General features: G+C 32.9%; 1 protein-coding gene across 10 annotated transcripts in view; it reads left to right on the top strand.

Moving 5' to 3' along the window:
* LOC105491823 (regulatory factor X3) overlaps positions 1-23,063 on the top strand; it is a 320,376-nt gene that overhangs the window by 5,762 nt on the left and 291,551 nt on the right. For 3 of the 10 annotated variants that reach the window (XM_011758512.3, XM_071077744.1, XM_011758504.3), the window contains exon 2: positions 3,539-3,698. The exons of the other annotated variants lie outside the window; for them this stretch is intronic. The gene's annotated coding sequence lies outside the window, so the exon portion shown is untranslated. The remainder of the gene's footprint in view (positions 1-3,538; positions 3,699-23,063) is intronic. 10 annotated transcript variants of the gene reach the window in all.

Below are 23,063 nucleotides of genomic sequence, written 5' to 3'. Positions count from 1 at the left end.
CCTCAAAGAATCTAAAACATTTAATAAAGTAACACTATGTTTAAATACTGGTCTTGCTAAAATAGGTTAGGTATTTTTGTTTAAAAATATAGTCCTACAGTTTACCAGTTAGTTTTTGCCAGTAAGATTTTTCCTTTTTTGAAACAGGGTCTTGCTCTGTCACTCAGGCTGGAGTGCAGTGGCATAGTCATAGCTCACTGCAGCCTCGATCTCCTGGGCTCAAGTGGTCCTCCTGCTTCAGCCTCCTGAGTAGCTAGGACTACAGGCTATTGCCATCATTTTAAAATTTAAAACATTTCAATTTTTTTTTTTTTTTGTAGAGACAAGGTCTTGTGTTGCAGGCTAGATTTTTGAAAGTGTATTTTATGACAAGTTATATTGCTTAAAAAATCTTTATTTTTGTAGTTTTTATTTCATATCAAATGCAGAGTGTTCTTAGTGAAAACAAATCAGTTAAAAATTGAAATATATTTGGAGTATCAATAAATAGGTATAAATAGGTTTTGTTCTTTAAATAGATGGATAGAATAAGTATACTGGTGAAGAACAGGCTTTGGAGTCAGATTTCAGATAATCTCATTAGCTGTGTGACTTTGGACAAGTTATTACCTTCACTTAACCTCAGTTTTCTCATTTGAAAAATAGGATCAATCTTGCCTGCCTTATGGGGTTTTGTGAGGATTAAAGGAGATAATTTATGTAATGTACTTTGCTCAGTATTTGACACAATATGTGTTCAATACGTGTTGGCTTTATTATTAGGGAAGGCTGAGAAAATACCTATTCTAATCTTTTTGCTACCTAAGAATCCTTTGACCATTCCTTTTTTAATGAGCCCAAAAAGTTTTGAAAGACTTTGCTTACCAATCTATACTCATTAAATAATAATTATTCCTTTTCCTCCACTTTAAAAAATAAAGCACGGACAAGCTACCAATCACAGGCTTGGATTATCATTTGATAACCAGTCTTATCACACTGAATTAATAGAATGCTAGCCCAAAGTTATGTTTTAGTTTTATTCTGCAGCCTTATAATGGGTTGCTTTTACTAGGTTTGCATAACTCTCCTGGTCAAAGGATTTTAGATTAAGATCTAATGATGTAATATTTCATTATCTGTTATACTGTCATTGTTCAGTTCATTGTCCCACTTACATTTTTATTTTCATGTTAGACACGAATTATTTTAAAACAGTCTGAGCCCTGTTTATAAACTTTATACCGAATACAGTCAGTAATGTTTAATAATGATAGTCTAGTCAGTTGTGTAAAGATGAGTTTATCAAGGAATTATTCTACATTTTTATAATACATTGCTTAGTATTGTTACTTTACTAAAGGTAGAAAAATGTGTGAGGTCACTACTTGTGTACCTACAGCAATAAATAATTTTGGTATAATTTGTCAATCCCAATCTTCAGTTGTAAAGTAACCTTGGAACATTGTTTAGTGTAATATATAATATGAAATCATAGAGGAAATATGTCACCTGTGGCTTCCTTTCATTGGATATTAAAGATGTTTAAGTAACATTTTCAAGTTGGCTGCTTAATTGTTAAAGTTGCTATTCAGTAATTTCCTTTATTTCTATATTTTTCCTGAGTATTTTCATTGAAATGAAACAGTTTTCTCATTTTAGAGTGATCTATAAATAGTTCTAATCTTTCTGAAACTGGAAATTTGATTTATATATTTCAGTTGAAAATTTACCTGATACTATATGTCTTTTCTTTTTTGCCAAAGCATTGTATATTGTACAGATGTTTGTCTGTGTCACTCATTTCACCATTCTCCCCACTCCCGTTAAGTGTTTAGTTATGTGACCCCTTTTGCATTATTTTTGTAGATAATTAGCCCCAGCGTATCAATTAGACTGACTCTTAGCTTAGCCACCTCCTCAGCTTCCTTTTGCCAGTAAATTTGACACACATTTAAAAGGAACTTTTGGGAAAACGTTAGGAAATGTGATTTGGATGGTCAGGTTATGCAGTCATACATTGCTTAATGATGTGGATATGTTCTGGGAATTACGTAGTTAGGTGATTTTATCATTGTGTGAACATCATAGAGTGTACCTAACACAAACCTAGATCGTATATCCTGCTACATGCCTACGCTGTATAGTATAGCATATTATTCTTGTCTATAAACCTGCATAGCATGTTACTGGAGTGAGTATTTGTGTATCTGAACATATCTAAACATAGAAAAGGTAATGCATTGTGTTAAGGTGTTTAGTTGGTTATGATGCCACTGAGCTAGAGGAATTTTTGAGCTCCATTATGTTGTGGGATGTGGTTTGTTGTTGACAGAAACATTATGTGGTGCGTGACTGTATGGTTATTCTTACCATTTCCAATAGTCTGTTATTGTCTTACAATTTCTACTTATCTGACTGTCCTCTCGGACAAATATATAACCTTGTTCCACTAACTGTGTAATCTGAGTGTGGTTTTGATTCATAAGGCTCCCTTCTTAGTCCTGGCTATGTGCTGGCCTCTGGCTAAGTACTTTAGGGTTAAATCTCTAGTCCATAAATATTGTGTTTGCACAATCACAGATGCCTGCCATTGCTGACTTTTAATTCCTGGATTCTTCTTTCTCACTTTTATTAGAAGCAGTAATACCCAGCTACTACTGCTTGACTTTGCTTTACAGTGCTTGGTCTAGATTTCTGGAGGTTTTTGGTAATTCCTGTTTAGGCAAAAATGAGGTATTGGGTAATAGGAGTTGAGAGTGAGGCAGCTGTCCTCAAAATAATAGTGTGTTAGTTGGTAAGAGGAGACAGATAAAATGAAAGATGATAAAAGGAGAAAGGACGAGTGACCAGGCCAAGATATAAAGGACTTCAAAAATGCTAGCCAAAGGAGGTTAAAAAGAAAATAAAGGTTCTCACTCTTATTTCTAACTGTAAAGCCTTAGTGTAGTCACTTAATAGGCCTCAGCTTCTCCATCTGTAAAATGAAACAATAGGGCTGTGGGATCTCTAAAGCCCTTTCCAGTCTATGATTCTGTAGCAAGATTGACACTGGGAAAAGGGAAACATGCCAATGACATGGAGCCAGGAATTGGCATTTCCCTTGCATGTTCTCAAAGGCTAGCAAGTTGTTTGCTTATTGTTTCTTCTGATAAGAACAAGAAAGAAAGAAAACCCACAGCCTGGTACTAGCATAATGGCCATACCTATAGCAAAATCTCAGAAGGTTCCACCATTTCAATGGCTTCTGTAGAGAGCGGCGGCCAAGTGCCCTCATTTTCTCACCCACATAGGAATTAGCTGAGTCTCACAGCTTGAGTTCCTGCCGAAGCCAGCTTCTGTATGTATGTGTGCCAGACAAGTGTCTGACATTTGGGGCTCCTCCTGTCTGTTGCTCACCAATGAGATATTTAAAACAGGACATAATTTCCCAAGTATGTGGATAGGCAATTTAACAGAGAGAGAGAGAGCGAGAGAGAGTGCGAGAGCGAGCGAGCGCATGCGCATTCTCTTATCAGAATAAAAATTAATTTAGGTTTCTGTTGATCTTGTTTTTAAGACGTTTCTTCCCCAATTATTGAAGCTATTCAACGGGTTTTTAAGAAGTGCTAAAAATCCTGTCAAGGCCTAGACAAGCTCTGAGAGCCTTTGGACTACTTTGGTGTCCCTGGTCTGGAAAGCATTGCCATCCTCCACACTAGTCTCATATTTTTCCATCGGTAATAATTTACTGCTTTACTTTCTCTTAATATTGTTTATATTTGGATAAGCATTCTTTTAATTAAACTTTGGTAGAGAAAAATAGTCCTTTAAGAAGTATACATTTTCTTAAATTTAAATACATTTTTACTTTAATACTACTTTGGTTTGTAGACTTACCAAGATTTTAGAACATAGCAGGCTAGGAGAAGAAGCATTTTTACATTTATTCAAGATAAGTCATATATTCTGCTGTATCTCAACTCTTTTACCAGCCTAATAGGGGAGTATATTAAAGCTTAGATTGTAATTGTTGTTGCTTTAAAAAATTTATTTTTGCATGCTTTTTTACTGATTAATATAACATATTCAATTTTCTGGACTACATTCAGATTTGCATGCCTAATAGCATTTATGTACTTCAGTATAACTTTCATCTTTAAAATATATCTCATCCCCTCCGTCTCAGTCAGCATAGTTTACTTTAATGTGCAAAACCATTTTAGAGATTCTTTGCTTGTCAGTTAAGTGTCTTCCATGTTTTAGTTGTGGAGGAATGGGGGAGGTTGCTGTAGAAGGGCAGGAAAAGCAGATACATTTAGAAATCATATCCTGTTTCTATTGTTAGACATCAGTGCATTACATATTTTCCCCAGTTAATTTTCCTGGACCATTAAGTTCTGGTGAGTGTGGGGGCTTGAGATGGGACTTAGGGGGCATGGGGAGTTGGGAGACAGAAGACTTAGGTGATCCAGTATTTCTTCCAGATTTCTTATCTGTTGAAATAGTGTGCAGAGTACAACTATTTTTGTGAAGATGGGCATTCTGTTTAATTTTGTTAGTGATTCCTTTTTTCTAAAGACTCAATATATCTGTATATATCTATCCATTTGTACATTAGTAGATGTAAAATAATATCTTTCTTTTTTAAGGAACCAGAATTTTGATTTAGTCATGTACAAATTTTAGAAAGGTAGGAATTAAAAAAAAAGACATGTTCATAATCTAGTTCATAAATAAGATAACAGCAGTGATTCCTTAAATCTACCTTTTTATGTTTTGCTTTGGATAAATGGTTTTGTGGATATATATTTTTGCATTAGAATTTAGTTTTCCCCTGATACTATTTATACTATTTTAAATAACCAAAGAGCAAAACCTATCACATCAGGCATTTGCTTATTGGCATCTGATTATATCTGATGACAGTCTCAGAGATGAATTTTGATGAAGTGTCAGTTTAAGGGTCATTAATAAAAAACATCAAAAGCTATTTTATGAGTAATATGAAATTCACCTTTACAACTTTAAAAGTACAATATGTATTTTGATGTGCCATGTTGAAAACCCAACATGAAAAATCAGTACATAACATGCAAACTCATAAATTTAGATTGTTTTATAAAATGATTATATTGCATATGTCTTAAGAGCATTTTAAAATACTTTGTTTAGCTCACACTTGTAATCCCAGCACGTTGGGAGGCCGAGGTGGAAGAATCCCTTGAGCTCAGGAGTTCAAGACTAGTGTGGGCAACATAGTGAGACCCTGTTTCTACAAAAAATTAAAAAATTAGCGAGGTGCAAAGGTGCCTGCCTGTAGTACTACCCCCTCTGGACTGAGGTGGGTGGATTGCTTTAGCCCTCAAGGTGGAGGCTGTAGTGAACCCAGAACCTGGGCAACAGAGGGAAACTCTGTCTCAAACAAAACAAAACAAAACAAAACAAAACTTTGCTAAAAAAAAATTGCTTTTCAAAACAAAACAAAACAAAACTTTGCTAAAAAAAAATTGCTTTTCAATTAGAGTGTAGTAGATATATTAAGAAAAATGGAGTTTAACTTAGATAATGTGTTTTGTGTGTGTGTATGTAGATATTTAGAAAGTCATTTTAGTTTACATTTTGCTTGGTGTTGTAGAACTATCTGTATTGTTTTTGTGCACTGATGTTTGCATTATCCATCTCTTGGAGGATCATTAGGAACATTTAGTATTTCCACCTCAGCGCTATTTTCTTGAGGCAAAGAAAATTAGGGGAACTGTTTAATGAAATTCTTTGAATGACCTTCGTGTGGTTTTGTGAGCAATTTTTAATAGAGTCTCACATTATATGATGATTTTTAGAGGCTACTTTTAGTTAATAAAGACCATGAATGTTGAAATTGAATTAAATTGTAGTTAAAGACAAAAATTGTAATTCATTCCAATTATAGAAGGTTAAGATATTGTGCTGTTGGATCAACATTTGATCTCCTTATTTTTAGAAGTCTGCTGAGTTTTGAAATGTAAAACCTTTTGAATAATATTGAATGAGTAGAGCTGTATAATAGTTGCAGGTTTATATTTCAGCAAAGATTTGAGTGCCATATGTCTTGGAAGTAAGGTGGGATTCTTTTATCTTGGAACTTGGAAAGAGATTTATTTTAGTATTTTGATTGGGTTAGGTTTGCTTGAGCATTTTTGGGGGTTGATAGAAATGCAAATGACCACAGACTGGAGATACAGATCAGAGTAATTTGTGAGAGGAGGTAAATGTAGCGATCCTGATGCAGCACTCACTTCCAGTCCTGTTGCCTGTGATAAACTTTACGGTAAAGACTTCTTTATTGAATAATGTAAGCCTCTCTATTAAAATGTGTTTTTGTTAATTTTCATTGCTGCCTGGAATTTCCTAAATGTACATTATCTGGGAGCTTTGGAAGTCCCAATTTACCTTTTGTATTATAAACCTTAGAAAGAATGCCAATAGATGGCACCCCATGCCCAGAACAGCACCTTAATCTGAAGGAATGGGGTAGAAAATGAAGAGCAGGATCATATAATTTGAAAAACTGGAGTATGAACAGTGACTAGTACAATGTAGAGAAAAAGAAGTATCATTTCAGGGACTAAATATGAATCCCAGTTCACCATATTCTGCGTATCTGATAATAATATCGCTGTCATGACTGATGACATTTCTAATATTTGATTCAAAAACATTCTAGCAGAGACCTAAGATAATTGGATAAATTAGTCTCTAAGCTTTTGGTTTTTTATTTTGTCCTTTAGCTTTAATTTTGAATGAAGAATTAAAGGATTTATATCAATGTATATTTAGTGCAGTATTATTTTGGTTAATTTAGGAATCCTGAAATGACTTAGATTTCCATTGAGTTTTAAGGAGCATAAAGTAATGAGGGAAATGGGTTATTAGATACAAAACTGGATATTCTCAGCTATGTGGACATATTTTTTAAGGTTTCGAATTGTAGAGTGTTACAAAAAGGACATACGATATTTGGGAATCAAGAAAGATAAAAAAAGGTAGGAAGAGATACTGAAAAGTGGAGTTGAATGAAATTAGTAGAGAATTTGTAAATAAAGATAAATTAAGGTAAGATGGAAAGATCACAATATGAATGATGAAATAATTTGTTGAATGAACAATTTCTTTTTAAAATCTTTACTGTGATTTTTACCTAATGGGAGGACCCGAGGAAAAAGATTGTACCTAGCCTCTTTTTGAGCGCCACATTTGTGTTTTGTTTGTTTGTTTGTTGGAAATTATTCTAACAAGGTGCTGGGATCTTTGACTAGTATTGTATGAGGTTTGGGTATTTCTAGACATTGTATATAGAAATTAAATTGAGATGTTGCATCAGAGTTTTCTTGTACTTATTTTATTATTACAAGGTAATATATTAATATATAAAATACATAAAATTAGTATATCCAGTTGAGATATCTGATTAGTTTATCTGATATCTAAAGCATCCTACATTTGTAAAGTCAGTATATAGTAAAAAAACTGTGTCCCGTAAGTGTATGTATTCCTAAAACATTTTATATTTTGGGACATTTAAAACTTATATTGGAGTAGTCTGGTAAGCTCCCATATGCCCATTACACGGATTTAACAAATTAGTACCTTCTATTGCTCTAAAGCTGTATAATTTGAGGTATTTGTTTATTGAAATAACCTTGAATCATTCTTTACTTTGTGTTGCTTTGAAAATATTTAAATCTTACGCTAAGAACAGATTCAATGTATACTTGAAAAAATGCTTGTGTTTAAAACAAAATATTTAAAAATGATTGATGTTGTTTTTTCTCTCAGCACAGCATTTCTCTTATTTATTATTTTCATTTTTGTGGGTACATGGTAATGATATATATTTATGGGGTACATGAGATATTTTGATACATGCATACAAAGCATAGTAGTCACATAAGGGTAAATGGGGTATCTATCACCTTAAGCATTTACCATTTCCTTGTGTTACACACATTCTAATTATACTTTTAGTTATTTTAAAGTGTACAATAAATTACTGTTGACTGTAGTCACCCTACAGGCACAGCATTTCTAAATCAGGAAGTTTGTTCTTGGTTTCCGGTCATATCTTTTGTTCAGTAATTGAATTCAAGGCTCCTTTACTTGAATCCTGACCCATCATTAAGAAAGGGAGAAAGTCCAGGGACAGTAGCCCGCATTTGAAGAAACCTGTGTTGAAGACTAACTCTCCAAGGGTGAAATGGGGTTATCTTTTGTCTACCATTCTTTTAACTTTGTTTGTGGGTAGATTTGAGTAAACAGTTGAGTCATTTTGTAAGTTAATGAGGGAAGAGAACTATCTTCCGCTTCTTCTGGAATATTTCCTTCAAAGTTTGCTACTCATTTTGTTTGTAATAGAACATAAAGGAAGAGACATCCAAGAGTTAATGTACTGATAGTTTATGATATCACTCAAAGCAGTTTTAATATTTTGTGATTTAGTATCTTCAGAGAATGAGGAAGTTACTTTTCTGAGTTTTTTTATTTGACTGAGGCCAGACTGGTATGAAAGAAGTTTATTTTACAATGCTAAAATCTATAGCCAAAAAAAAAATCATTATTCATGTAATAATATTATTATTACATGAAACTATTCTGTAATGAGCAGACTAGTATGTATAACAAATAGTGATTAATGGCATTTTAGTAAACAACACAAAATGTATACCTAAATCTTTTTAAAAGCTGATGTTTCCTTGTTTGAACCCAATTCAATGATTAAGATATGAAGAGGTAAATACAGTACATTAAATAAGCTTGCATTTTTTGTTTATATAATAACTTTAATTGCTAAACTTCCTTATGATCCAGAGGGTTCAGTGGAATTGTGTATGACTTAATATATTTTGAGGCAGTCTTTAAAAATGTTTCTATACAGGGTAACTAGACAAACTGAATAGTAAAGTGATACAAAAATAACCAAAGTGATATACTAATTAAATGATCTTATTTCAGAACTAAACTACTCTTTCTTTTCTCAAAGGGTTATATATAATTCTATCTGACATTAGGAAATGTCTTCATTACGTAATTCTGCCTGTTAGATTTTTATACTTTTCAAAAGTAGATAGAAGATACAGTGTATGAAGAAAACACCAGTATAAAGTTTAATGAGCCAAACAATATGTGAATAAAACATAAATGGAACCCTGCAAAACAAAAGATTATAGAATGTATATGTTAATTTCAGAAATATTTATAGATTTCCTTATGCATTTAATGCAATATCAATTTCAACATTTATAGTAACTTTTTCTGTGCTTTCTATTAGATACCTTGTACTTAAAATCAAAGTATAATTTTATTTGGCTTTTTATTATTTTACATTCTGTTTAGTATCAGTGAAAGCACAGGCATTTTTATTCTAGTGTTTCTAAGTTGTTTAGTTTTTAATTGGACCACTACTACATTTGTGTTATAGGATATAATTTAAAAATCAGCCATTTTCAGGGTGGGGATAATAATATTGACCCACATATTCTATGCTTGAGTAACTCCCCAATAACTTAATGCTCTAATTTGGAAGAACACTGTCTCTTCACATTTAAAGGAGAGTTTTGTTTGTTGCTTTTTTTTTTTTTTTTTTTTTTTTTTGCAAGAAATGATCTGTATTTTATAAACTGACCCTGTTTGCATAGCAGCTAAGGTTTTGTGTCTGGAACCTCAAATCCCCTATGATGAGTATCTTTCTTTCTCAGTGGCCAACTTCAGCCTTTCTTCCTATCTCTACTTATTTTACTGCCATATTCCTCTGTCCCTTTACTGTGTCTGGCCCTGCACAGCAGACCAAAAGAGACAGCCGTGGGACTACAGCAGATTAGAGAGGTGAAAAGGTCTCTCACTAGAGTTACACTTGTTTCCAAATGGCCCAAATATATAGGATTTCAGTAGAGACATAATTAGAATGTTTTATTTGAGTCAGATTTTTTTAGTTGGAATGGACTTGGGAGGTTATCAAGTTGAACCCCCTCCTTCCTCCTCCCCACTTATTTTACAGGTAAGAAAACTGAGGGTAAGTGACTTGTACAATGACATAGAACATCAGAATTAGGACTATCGAACTCCAGCCTCCACACTCCTTGACAAATGTTCTTAGGGCTAATACAAAGCTTTTTTTTGAAGGCAAACAACTCAAATGTACTGCCTTTAGTGTTTAAAATACCTGTTTATCTATAATTTTGAGCTCCGTATTTTTTCTAGAAAAAGCAAGTTTATAAATCTGCATTCAAAATTTGCATAAATATTGTTTTAATTATTTCCAACTATAATTTTTGGTATGTGGATTATTTTATTTTAGAATGACGTAGAAATAAAATTTAAAAATGTTTTCCAAACCATAAGTAGGCTTTATGTTAATGAGAAATGCCATACTTGTTAGGTTTTTTAAAAAAGAAAAATATTACATATTTAATTCCTATTATTTGTATTTCCTCTTATTGGGAATTAATGGTGTATGTCATAATCAGTGTATTAGTGTAAATAATTTTCAGTCGTAGTATGCGTGTCTTTACTTTTTTGATGAGGGTAAAGGTGCTTTTAATTATTTTAAGAATTTTTGTAAAAATTCATTTAATTATGAATTTTAAAAATGGAAATGTTTGTTCTTGTAGGTCACTCTCTTGTGGAACAAAAGTAAAATACTGGCAGCTGATATAGGTGGAACAAGCTGAGACTTGCTCAGCTGGGCTTTAAAAGTGTGGCAGCACTCTTAAGTAGCAGTGAACGAACAGAAGGAATATATGAACAAACTGCCCTTTATTCCATAGCAACCAGACGCAATACCAGCAACTATGCTATTATCTGATTTTTTATTTTCTTAAGCTGAGTTTTTGGAAGGTTATGTTGTTTACTTTTTAACAGTATGGGACTGTGGCAGGAATTGTAATTACCAAGATTTTGTCTAATTGTTTCTCTCTCTCTCCTCTCTGTCTCTGTGTGTGTGTGTATGTGTGTGTCTGTTTTACAATTAGAAGTAAATCAGTGAGCTCAGGCTTGAATTTAGTTTCGATATTGTGCTAAAGATGAACAATTTGAGCCCTAACTCTGTTAATTATTTGAAACAGTCCGTTTAAGAGAAACCAAGAATATGACACTGAACTTCCCAATGTAACCTGATGCTCTCTGCAGCCTCATTTGTGGTAACAAATCTGAAAGGATACATTTATATAAAACAGGAGTATGTTTCCTGTGGGGGAAAACCACTTGTCATTTGCTTTTAACAAGGTGTAAATCCCCACAGATAAACCTTCTTGTAAAACTGTTCCCTTTGGATTTAACCTCACCTTCAATAAAAAGGGAGATGCAATAAACAGAAGTATGATGAAATATTAGTTAGCTCTTGCATTTTTTGCCTAGAAGTTCCTCATTTTTATTCTTTTTCATTTTTAAAAATTTAATGCTGCTGTTTCAGATGAATTGAGAGAGTCAGAATGTAATGCATTACATTCATTTTGCTTTCTGTTAATGAAATTGTTTTTAGCAGAGAGATCTAAATAATATACTTTTAGATTGAACTGTATTTCTGATGTATTGGCATATATACTGGCTCATAAATTAGAATGGAAAATACAAATATTGAAAGTGTAATTCAAATGAATAGAAAGTGCTAAATACTTGCAAGTCTTAAATTGAGATTTGAATATAGAGATTGAGTTACCAGAGTAACTAAATACTAGACTGCTATATTTGTTGGATGTACAGAGAAGGAAACTCAAATATGGAATGTGGTCTTAATGTCTTATGAATTTGTAATCTAGATACATTTTTACTTACCTTTTAAATTCGGATTAATAGAATCCTCTAAAAAGAAGGTTTTTTTTGAATTTTTAGAAATAGCTCAGAGTTTTATGTTTCCGTCTGTCAGAATCTTTTCAGGATTCCTCATTGCTTCTTCATCAGAGTCGTTTAAGAAATATTTTTTTTCATAGTGTCCCACAGAACAACCACAGTCTTGGCTGTTAGGAAGCTTACAGTCTCATGTCCATTTTCAAACGAGCATTTCATGACTCTTCTCCGTACTTCCCCTTTTCTGACCAGTCTACATTTCGTTGTCTGTGGGATCTGCATTTGTGAATTCAACCAGCTGAGGTTGGGAAACACTTGAAAAAAGACAACAATAAATAACAACACAACAATAAAAAAAAGTGAATATAGTATAACAACTATTTACATAGCACTTACATTGTATTAGGAATTATAATCTAGAGATGATTTAAAGTATACACAGGAGGATGTGTACAGGCTATACACAAATACTATGCTATTTTTTATAAAAGAGAGTTGGGCACCCTTTTTTAAGATGGGGCTCCTGGAACCAATTCCCCATGGTTATGGAGGGACAACTGTATTATGTATTGGTTAAGAGCATGAAATTCAAAATGAACAGCCCTGGTTGTGAATTCTAGCTCTGCTACTGACTAGCAGTTTAATGTTAGGCAGATTACTTGCATTCTGTGAAATAGGATTAATAAAATCAACCTGAAAAGATTGTTTCAAATATTATAGTATATGACATAATCAAAATAGCACTGTGTCTGACACATAAAAGTATTTAATAAATGGCAATTGCTATTATTATCCTGTATGGTCTCCTGAATTCTGCCTTGTCATTTCTTTTCTCTAAAACTTGGTTCTCATCCTTTATTCTACTTAGAATGTGTTTTCTGCCCTGCGTAAATTAATCTCTTCTGAAATTTGAGTGGTCCCTAACTTGATGGGTTCATTTCTAGTAATTTCTTATTATCTCTGCTAATTGGAAATTGTGATTTAGATTTTTGTTTGCTCAGTTGTAAATGCTTAATCTTTCTAAATTGTTTGTAAGCTTACTGAGGGCAGAAGACTCCATAATCAAGATTTTTGAACTCAGCATGAGACCCAGTGTCTTTTTCTAGTAGAAACAATGAATAGTTGTTTAAGCTTCAAATTGCTGATTTCGAATCTCTGATGAAAGTTTAGAAAACACATTTAACTGTTTAAAAATTTTGTCTAGTTCTGATTTTACAATGACCTTTCAAGCAATGCAGTTTTATTGTTATTATTTCCATTGGATTTATTTACTTCCTTTTTTTTTTTTTTCCAAAATGAATTTAATGGCTTGAAGGCATGAATTTTGAATATTTCTTCAAATAGAGGATCATGTAGCTGGCAGTAGATTGGGCTGACCTTAATCCAGGTCTTTTTCTTCTTTTCAAATGACATTTTGTCACCTCATTCTGTATTTTTATGTATAAATTTCTCTATATACGAAATGCTAGACTCACTTACCTATATACAGATATAATTCCAGACTTGTTTGGATTTTCTTAGTATCCAACAAGACTAATATTTTACTTTCAGAAGTTGGGGAATGCCGTTTAGGATTCTATACCTTATTTCTATTTTCTAGTTGTGACAGGGTGCAGGAATTCCTTAATATAGGAGAGACGTGGGGCATTATGGGAACCTTGCTTTGGGGGACTACTTTGAATATCCTAAACCTCTTGGGTTTTTCCTTCTGCTGCCTAACTTTCCTGTGCCTGCTGGGATGTCAAAAGTAAAGGATCTGGACTTGAGTTCCAGGGTTACACCAAGGCAGCCGGTATCAGAATGCCAGTATCAGTATCAAGGCAGGTAATATCAGAATGGAATTACTATGGAAGTGAGATCCATGTTTGCATTTGTGATAGTTTAATTAGGGTTGTACTATGCAAAGGTATGAATATCTGCCTTTATGTCTACTACAGAGATTTTACCCTAAAAAACTTTAAAAAAAAAACCCAAAAAACAAAAAACAGAGTTGTCATTCATGATTCTACCCAGCCCTCATTTTAATCAGTGTGTTTTCATTGTATACCATCTCTCGAGATGATGAGTTGCTGAATTTAGTGCCATTTGTGAAGCCATCTTAACCTCTTTTTCAGACTTAAGGAGTGCTCTTCAATTTCTGTAAGTTTTAATATACATGCTCATTTCACTTTTTAAAAATTATTTCATTCAATTCTTGAGCAAATATTGGCACATAAAGTAGGGGCTAAGAAGTGAACTGCTGTGAAGGATACAGGAATGAATAAAACTGATCATTCTTCAAGGGCCTCTGCCCTTGAAGGAACTCATAGTCAAACAATTGGGGATGAGGGAGAGAGAAAATAAATGAGTATGTATTATAATAGATAGTTGTCAATGCTATGGAAAAAACATGTGAGAAGCAGGGGGATAGAGAGTGTAAATGATATGTAAATGATGGGGGTGGAGAAGGTTGTAATTTTAAATAGGGTGATTAAGAACACCTTGCAGGTAAGGTAACATTTGAACAAAGACCTGAAAGAAGGAAGTTTTGGGTATGTCTTCAAATGTGGCTTTGTATATTTATAATATTGATACTTTGATAGCTGCTGGCCTTCCTTTTATATTAAACAGTCCTAATTTTTACATCTGTCCTCACACAGCACTTTTTGCCTTTCTCTTTGCCTCCTTTTATCATTTTTATATGCCTTTCCCTGATATATATATATATATATAGAGAGAGAGAGAGAGAGAGAGAGAGAGAGAGAGAGAGAGAGATGTATTGACCAAAACTAAGGAATCGAGCAGATTGATACACTTTCAAAATTAAATTCTTGAAGTCCACCCTACCTTCTTCCAAGTTGGAGGCTCTTCGGAAACACTTAAAAAATTGAATATCATGTACACATGAAGTGTTAAAAGTAAAAATCACAATAATAGGCAAATAGAAATTAGAGTTAGCCAGACTGCTAATTTGGTTGGTTATACACTTAGTTTACTTATGGCTAATTTAAATTGGACAGAATCTTTGCATATGATGGCTTCTGTGATAAAAATGCTCTTCAGTGTTTTATATGAAACAGAATGTCATTGTTTATATAGCATAGCTATCATCTAGTCATCTATAATAATGATTTATGAATTGTATTTATTTGTAAAACTTTGTACATGTAAAAAGACATAAATGAGAGGTTGTTGAAATAAAAGTTACTAATGGAGACAAATTTGTCTTAAATTCTATTATTTTGACAAATAGATTGTCATACTGATATTTTTAGAATGGGATTTTCTGTGTACTAGTGTCACAATCATATTTTCCATTTCAGTTCGATGTCACATATTCAGTTCAGTGTCAGATATTCAGCGTTATGTGCCTGTCATCCATTATGAAATGTACAGTTTCACAGTATTCGAGGCTATTGTACTCTGTTGGATTACTTAAAAAATGGTACAAAATAAAATATGAATATAACATAAATGTGTATATGTTTTAAGTTATTTGAGGAAGTAGACATTTTTATGGAACCTTAAGCAAAACAAAAAAATACCTTTCTCTATTTGAACTTATACAATTATATATACAGTATTTATTTTTAATCTAGGTTTCTATCCTGAAAGGCCGGTTCAATGATTATACTTGCAAATATGCCCAGGCATTTATGTCTGAAGTGAGTCAGCTGTGCACACATTTTATCAAGCTGTGGGCCAGAGTCTGTTGAAGACGAGTACCTGGTTATTTCTGCCATTAAAAAAGTAAAAAATTAAGCAAGATTTAGTATCTCCACTTGTTTGTACCACCGTCGTGTTTGTGAAAAGATACGTGAGGTATGAGAGACTTTGGTGACCCATGAGTCTTCTCTTGTGTTTTTCCTCGTAACTCTTTTGATTAGGAAGCATTTAAGCATATTACAGCATAGAGCAGTTTGATGAAATGATGAAGTGAATTTCCATGTATCCATCACTCTCCTTTAAAGTTAACAACTTATGGTTAATCTGGTTCCAGCTATAATCCTTTATTCCCCACCTATCTTCTTATTCCCATTACTTTTTACCTTTGGAAAGAGAGCCGACAAAGATGACTCAGGGCTAACACTCACATTGCCAGTCCGTTGCTCTGCCTTGTATGTTGTGTTATCTACCCTGTGAATGGAGGGGTGAGGAAAAAAAAATCGTGAAAATAATGAAAGTTTCTAAACAAGTGTTAAATTTAATATTTTGAATTGTGAACTGTCATATTTCTGATGTTAGAGTTGGAATTAAATACTGTATAATTTTTCAAATTTAGTACAGACTGCACAAAGACTGAAAGTGTTCTGTGAGATGGTATCATTTACATCTTTATTAAGATGGCTTTTATGTTTTTGAAAGATTTTCTGTGTATTTTTCTTTCATTAAAAATTATGAAATATATAAGTGAGTTTTTGGCATTCATAATATGATGTGACTGAAATGATCCTTTGGATTTACACAATATACTTCAAGGTACCTTTTCAGTATCCTCAATTATGAATTTCAAAAATCAGCTCATGTCAGTATCTCAAGTTTTTAGATGTATAAAGGTGAATGGTAGTAAAAAAGTGAAAGTGATTTTTAATAGAAGTTAGAAAATATGTTTAACTGAGGTTACTTTTCTAGTTAGTTCTAATCAGTATCACATTCCTGTAATAAATTTTAATATTAAAAATTTCTTTGGGCAGGGCATGGTGGCCCACATCTATAATCCTAGCACTTTGGGAGGCTGAGGTGGGTGGATCACTTGAGGCCAGAAGTTCGAGACCAGCCTGGCAAATGTGGTGAAGCCCTGTCTTTACTAAAAATACAAATATTAGCTGGGTGTGGTGGTGCATGCTTGTAATCCCAGCTACTCTGGAGGCTGAGGCATGAGAATCGCTTGAACCCGGGAGGTGGAGGTTGCAGTGAGCTGAGATTGCACCATTGCACTCCAGCCTGGGTGACAGAGTGAGATTCTATCTCAGGAAAAAAAAAAAAAAAAAAAAAAAACTTTTTGTATATCAACATCCTTTTTGAACTTGGCTAAACGAATTGTTGAAATAATTTGAAGAAACAAAATAAGGAAGTATTCTGTCAGGAGAAAGGAATAATTTTAATTTTGGCCCTCAGAGTAATTTTATTTTTCTTTTTATACTTGGTAATACGTGTGTACAAAAAAGTATTCTAACCTGTAAGTCAAGTCCTTGGTTACCAACTCTAATTATATATCAAATAATTTACAATTCTTGATAAAAATTATGAAATTTAAAAAATCTGGCAGCATTTACTGAAGATCTTTGATTTTTAAAAATTTTCTTTTAGGAAGGTGGGTAAATGGAGATGAAGCAAATGTAATAGGGTGTTACTAGTCCAAGAAAACTGGAATTTTCCAAAAAGAGGCTTAATTGCATGGTGGAATATGTTATTTTCTATAGCTACATAGTATATAGTTTCTTTTAAGGATGCCACACTTAATTATATTGAAGCTTTGTAGCCTTGAGGAGACAAGGACCCAATGAATACCAGAAGGCACATTCCGATGACACTGCCAATATAGATATCCATACTTGCTGGTTTTATTTTTGGCATTCAGTTAATAGTATTGACAGGATCCTAAGTATTCATGTAACCAGTTTAGAACTTTGATTCTTTAAGATCAGATCCTTACAGAATTATTTAATATATTCAACTAGTAATTGACCAAGTATTAAATAACTGTTTTGGAAGTTAACACATTTGCCTAACACATGCCTCGTGACTAGTATACTCAGTAGAATCTGACTTTAATAACTTTATTGACTAATGTGTGTGTATGTGTAGCATGTGTGTTTGAATGATTTGTTCTTATTTGGGAAATATCAATTTTTAAAATTGCTTTTAAAAGGTTTTCATATATTAGACCCTACAGAATCAAGTTAAATTTTTCTTGTCATACAGGAGAACTAGAAAGTATTCAAATTAATTCTTTGTAAAATTAAGTGAAGCCTATAAGTTACTAATCTTGGTTTTCACATTGTGTCTGCTGACATCACTGAATCTTTTAAGAACTTTTTTTCTGAGTTGCATTTTTTTAAGAAGTAAGGATGAAGCAAGGAATATGTAATTATTGAATATAAACTTTCATATTTGTTTTCTCTTTTTTCCTTTTCTTTCGGAAAATGAATCCGCATTTCTTTTAACAAATCCTCTTTTAATTCTCTTTCTAACATGTTCTTGTCTCTCATTTTTTTTCTACCCCTTTTATCCCATTTGCTCTGCTCTGCTGTGCTTTGCTTTGCTATAGGCTGTTTCAGTTCTCAGCCACCTTAGTGAACCCATTCTCTTCTTGCTTCAGCCTCAGTTCTTTCGTCAGATGTTGCCTTTACACCTTTCAGCGTACTTCAGCTCTCCTTCATTGTTGATTTCTTGGCCTTTCTTTTTTGGATAGTTGTTCCACATTCCTCTGTTTGTTGCTCTGGGGTACTTTTAGAGAAACAGTTAATTTCTTTTACTCTGCTTTCTATAGTGTGTAATGAGAAGAAATGAAACCAACCATTGAAGGACAGATAACCATGGCTCTTAAAAAAAGAATAAGGTAGTGCAGTTGACAGGTTATTTAAAGGGTTCCCAGCTCAGAATAGTTAAGTTGAAGGGCTAAATGCTTCCAAGAATGTAGAGAAAATGTCTAACTTAAAAAAAATTAACTTTCCAAAGTTGCAGGCAATATTAATATAGCAAAAATATCCGTGTAAAGTTCTGGATAGATTTTCAGTTAAGATGATTATTGTTATTTTTGTCTGTGTGGTCTTTGGTATTTTATGATAGAACACCTTCATCTTGGTCTCCAAATATCTTATGAAAACGTCTTATTTAAAAATAAGTAACACAAATTAGTATAATTTCTAAAGGAATTAGAAGCTCTCCCTTAATGTCTATCCACTTTTCAAAATCCATTCACACAATTTGATTTAACAGTATTTCATTGATAAACTGTGCTGTGCTTTTCTTCTCATTTACATTCAAATAATGCTATCTAATTTTAGTAAATTTATGTGAATAATTTATTAAGTGCTAAATCTTCAAAGTTATAAAATGTGCATATGATAGGCTGGTATAGATTTTATAATTAATATAAAATTATTACTGTCCAGAAGTGATGAAAAAAAATTCTCCGTTTTTATAATGAAATGTAGAACTTCTTTATTTTTAAAATAATATTTTGGGGGGAATGGTTTTTATTTTTACTAACTTCATGACTTCTGGGTTCCTAGGTTTAACTTAATTTTCTATTATTGAAGTTTATAAAAGTTGAAGGTACTTAGTACTGCTTTTTTCCCTAAAAGTTGCTCAGTTCATTTATATCCATTATGACCTTTTAGGGGACTCTATGAAAATAAAAACTTGGGGATGGTAGGTGGTATAATTGAAATGTAGATCATAATCTGTTCATTGTTTGTTTTACCAAATTAGTTAGGGATTCTGAGGATACGTTTTGAATATTTGTGTATGTTTAACATTTTGTCCCTTTGTTAGAAATCTCTCAGTGTGACTTGTTTTTAATAGGATGTGTCTTGAATTGTGGGCCAATCACTCTTGAAAAGTATTAAGCCCTTTAAACACACTGGTTGGACCCATAGAGGGAAGCCTACAGGTTTATTAGCACTCCTTAGCCTGAAAGCACAGCATACCCTTTTAGGTTGCACAGCAACAGACTCCTAGCAACCATAATAGATTGAATTTCTAAGAGTGACCAGGCCGGATGTAATAATAAAGCAAGAGGTACAAACAGTTGTCATGGTTTTCTTTTCACGGTAAGCTAGTTTGATTTGGGGAAGCTTAGCCTTTCAAAAATGGGCAACCTTCTTATAAAACTACTACTATTTGTGCACAGGACTTGTGGTATTAAAATAGCAATAATAGTACCAAATTTAAACAGCTACTGCTTAAAAATAGTATACCCAAAATAAAACAGCAACAACAAAAAGGATATCATGTAAAGAAGTTTTCAGAGAAGTATTTTTAAAGAGTTTATCAAAAACTTAAAAAGTGTACTATAGCAAAATAATCATGCTTTTTAAAAATAAAAAATTTTTATTTGTGTTTTCTCTTGTTGTGATCCTCTATTTAATTTTGCAGCAGCTTCTTGTAGTTTTGTGTGATTTAAGTGATGTTCATATAAAACTGATGATTATAATAAACTTAAAAAAACAGGCTATTTGAACTTTATGTAAACAACATTTTTTGAAATTAAGAACTAATAAGTAGTGGAGCACAGAATTTATTCAAGAAGAGTAAAGTTTTGTTAAAACATATAATCCTTTACAGTGACAGTAAAAGTATCTGTGATATTCCTAAGAGTGTAATATTGTGCTGTAACTTAACATTTCTCCTTTGTGTCCTTTAGTGTGTGATTGCTAATGTAGACATGAAAAGGAGATTAATTCAGATACATTCACAGCCTGAAACAAGATGCTCCCATCAAAAGAATCAGATCCTCATATAGCTGCTGGAGTTGGAACTACAGTCTTTGACAGCAATAAGCTGTAAATATACACACATGCTAATACCCTTGATTTGTTCATCTTTTGTGTCAGCATTTGGAAAAGATTGTTAAAGTGGCAGTTATAGTAAAGACTGGCAATTACAGTAAAGAACAGAAATTAGGTATTTGTGACCTATTATATTTCATTAAAAGACTTCCTTATTAAAATGGCACTGCTTACTCTGATTACTTGACAGCTGCCCTAAACAGATTAGAACATACACAGCTTCAGCTAAAGGTAAAATCAACCTCTTTAAGCAAGCTTATGGCATAGAACAAGTAAATGGTATAGAGTAAGCTTAATTTTTTTTTTTTGTAACACATTTACTTGAGGTAGAGATGTTTATCAGTGATTAAGTGGTATATTCTTTCATATTCCTATAATAGTTTGCCCACAGTGGCATTTCCCATTGAGATATTTTTATACACCCATCTAATATCATACTAGTTCCTACTAGGGGACCTTATTATGAGGCATCATAGTTCGAGAGATCAGCATGACTTCACCAAAGAATCTTTTTCCTGATAAGTGATCAGTTACAGCCTCAATTCAATGTAAATACTGCCTTTACCAGGCAAAACTCTAATTTTTGGAAGTTTGACCACGAGGTTGTTATTTTCTTTAATAATCCACTGGAGCCACTGTGAATTTAATATTTGAATTTGGGCATCACTTTCAGAACACTGAATTGTTTGCTTTTTTAGAGAAGAATTCCTTGTGGCACTTGTTACCTTCAAGATATTTCTATTTACTTTGTTATATAGTATAGTGAGTTACATAGTGACTATAGCACTTTATAGAATAGTACTGCCTATCAATTATTCTGATTGTAGTTTAGCAGTTAAGTAGGCTGTCTTGGTACATATTGTAACATTCCAAGACTTTGTCCCTATATTTGACATCATGAGGTAAGGCATAAACACTGTAGATCAGCCTGTGAGTATCAAATCACAGCTCACTCTTGAAGACACAAACACAGGTTCAGTATGAAGCAGATTTGTGGGAAGGTTACCTCCTGCAACTAATCTTGAATGTAGATTTTTGTCAGGACTGTCACAACATTAATAGAAGGCTTATTGTAGTACTTGCGTGGATCTGTAAAATTTCCACAAAGATGCAAACTGTGCTGTGTGAGACACTTGTATGCCAGTTCCACATACACAAATATCTTTGACTTACATCTTTAGCTTAATTATTTTAATCTGATGCATCTTGCATAAGGTGTGTTAGCTTGCAAAATTGTTAGGGAAAAATGTGAGTTCTACTGAATAAGAGAAACCAGAGTTCAAATCCTGGTTTTGTCTTTTGATAGCTAATTATCCTTAAATAAGTTCCTTAACTTCCTTGATCCCAGATTTTTAGTGTAAAAATGGGACTATTACCTACTCTTTAGGGGTTTAAAATGAAAGATAAAGTGAGAGGGAAAATGAGATAAGTGTATATAGAGAGCTTAACATGATGGTACAGAATTAGTACTCAAACTGTGGAAACTAGTATTCTTATTTTCATCTTTCTGTCTTAGTCTTTGTGGTGTAGGATATGAGGAGAGTTTTGCAGGAGAGGGTAGCTGCTGAAAATAGTAACATGGCAGTAGACAATCGGAAACAAATTTGTTTTCAAAGAGGAATGTTATGTACTATATAATAAGTCATTTTCAGTATTGGTAAGTGATTTAAGAATTCTTTAAACTTTCATAAAATGACCTCTCAGATTTCAATCTTGAGGCAGGATCTTTAAAGATTACAGGAGCAGTGATAGAAAAAAATGTGCACTAAGAGATGAAATACTTATTACTTTGGCCAAAGAGTAAAATTTAATTAATAGAACAAGCTTAGTTATTTTAGTACATATATACAATGAGGCTTGTATTATTTAAACAGCCTCTCTTTAAAATTTTCTTCCGTGTAAAAATCTGTACGAGCAGAAGTGACTAAACTGCCCAGGCTTGTGTAAGCACCTTACAATGTTGATATAAGAGAACTGAAAATGAATATAGCTTCTGCTTAGAAGAAGCAAGGCAACAGTGGAGTCACATAAAAGTTTGATTACCTTTTGGCACTTTTTGGCCCACCCCTTAAAACTATTTAATGTGTTCATCATTGATTTACAAAATATGGTAATTATGTTTGAATATATTCTGTTGTTGCTTAAGTGACCATAAAGGCATTTATTTTAATTAGAAGGTAATATTTTTAAAAGAATAGAAGTGGTTTGAAATATAATAACGGTTTGAAGTAGCTAGTGTGATTAAACTGGTTTAGGTAGTGGCTATTCTATTCTTTGAGGAGGGTAAATCCAGCCTAAGATTAATGAAAGAAAGAGGCACAGAACATGTTTAACATTGCCTTGATATTTTAAGAGTGAGAAGAAAACCAGGCTAAAGTGATACTTTTAGAGCCAGGGGAAACAGTACTTACACAGATACAGTTACGCAGATACAGTCTTTCAGCTAAAACCACTAGCTGATTCTGTCATTCTGCACATTTTAAATTAATGATTTTTTTCTTGAGTACAACTTATGTGTGCATATTGTTAAGCCGTTTAATGACATTTTAAAGAATTAAATACTGCCAAAAATAAATCCAGAAATGTTAAATTTCAGAGTTAAAGTATATTCTATTGATAGCTGCCCTTTTTTTACATCAATGAATATGTAATTCTGATTTATTTTGTGTGGTGCAATGTTTCACTTATGTATGCTGCAGTACAGTTGACCACTTGTAGAGATGTAGAACATAATTGTACCTTTTATGCTTAATTGCATATTATGTCTAGCTCAGTGAAGATTCATACATT

The sequence above is a fragment of the Macaca nemestrina genome, chromosome 14 (genome assembly GCF_043159975.1).
Source record: "Macaca nemestrina isolate mMacNem1 chromosome 14, mMacNem.hap1, whole genome shotgun sequence".
Classification (NCBI taxonomy): domain Eukaryota; kingdom Metazoa; phylum Chordata; class Mammalia; order Primates; family Cercopithecidae; genus Macaca; species Macaca nemestrina.
This window is presented reverse-complemented; position numbering and strand designations above follow the sequence as displayed.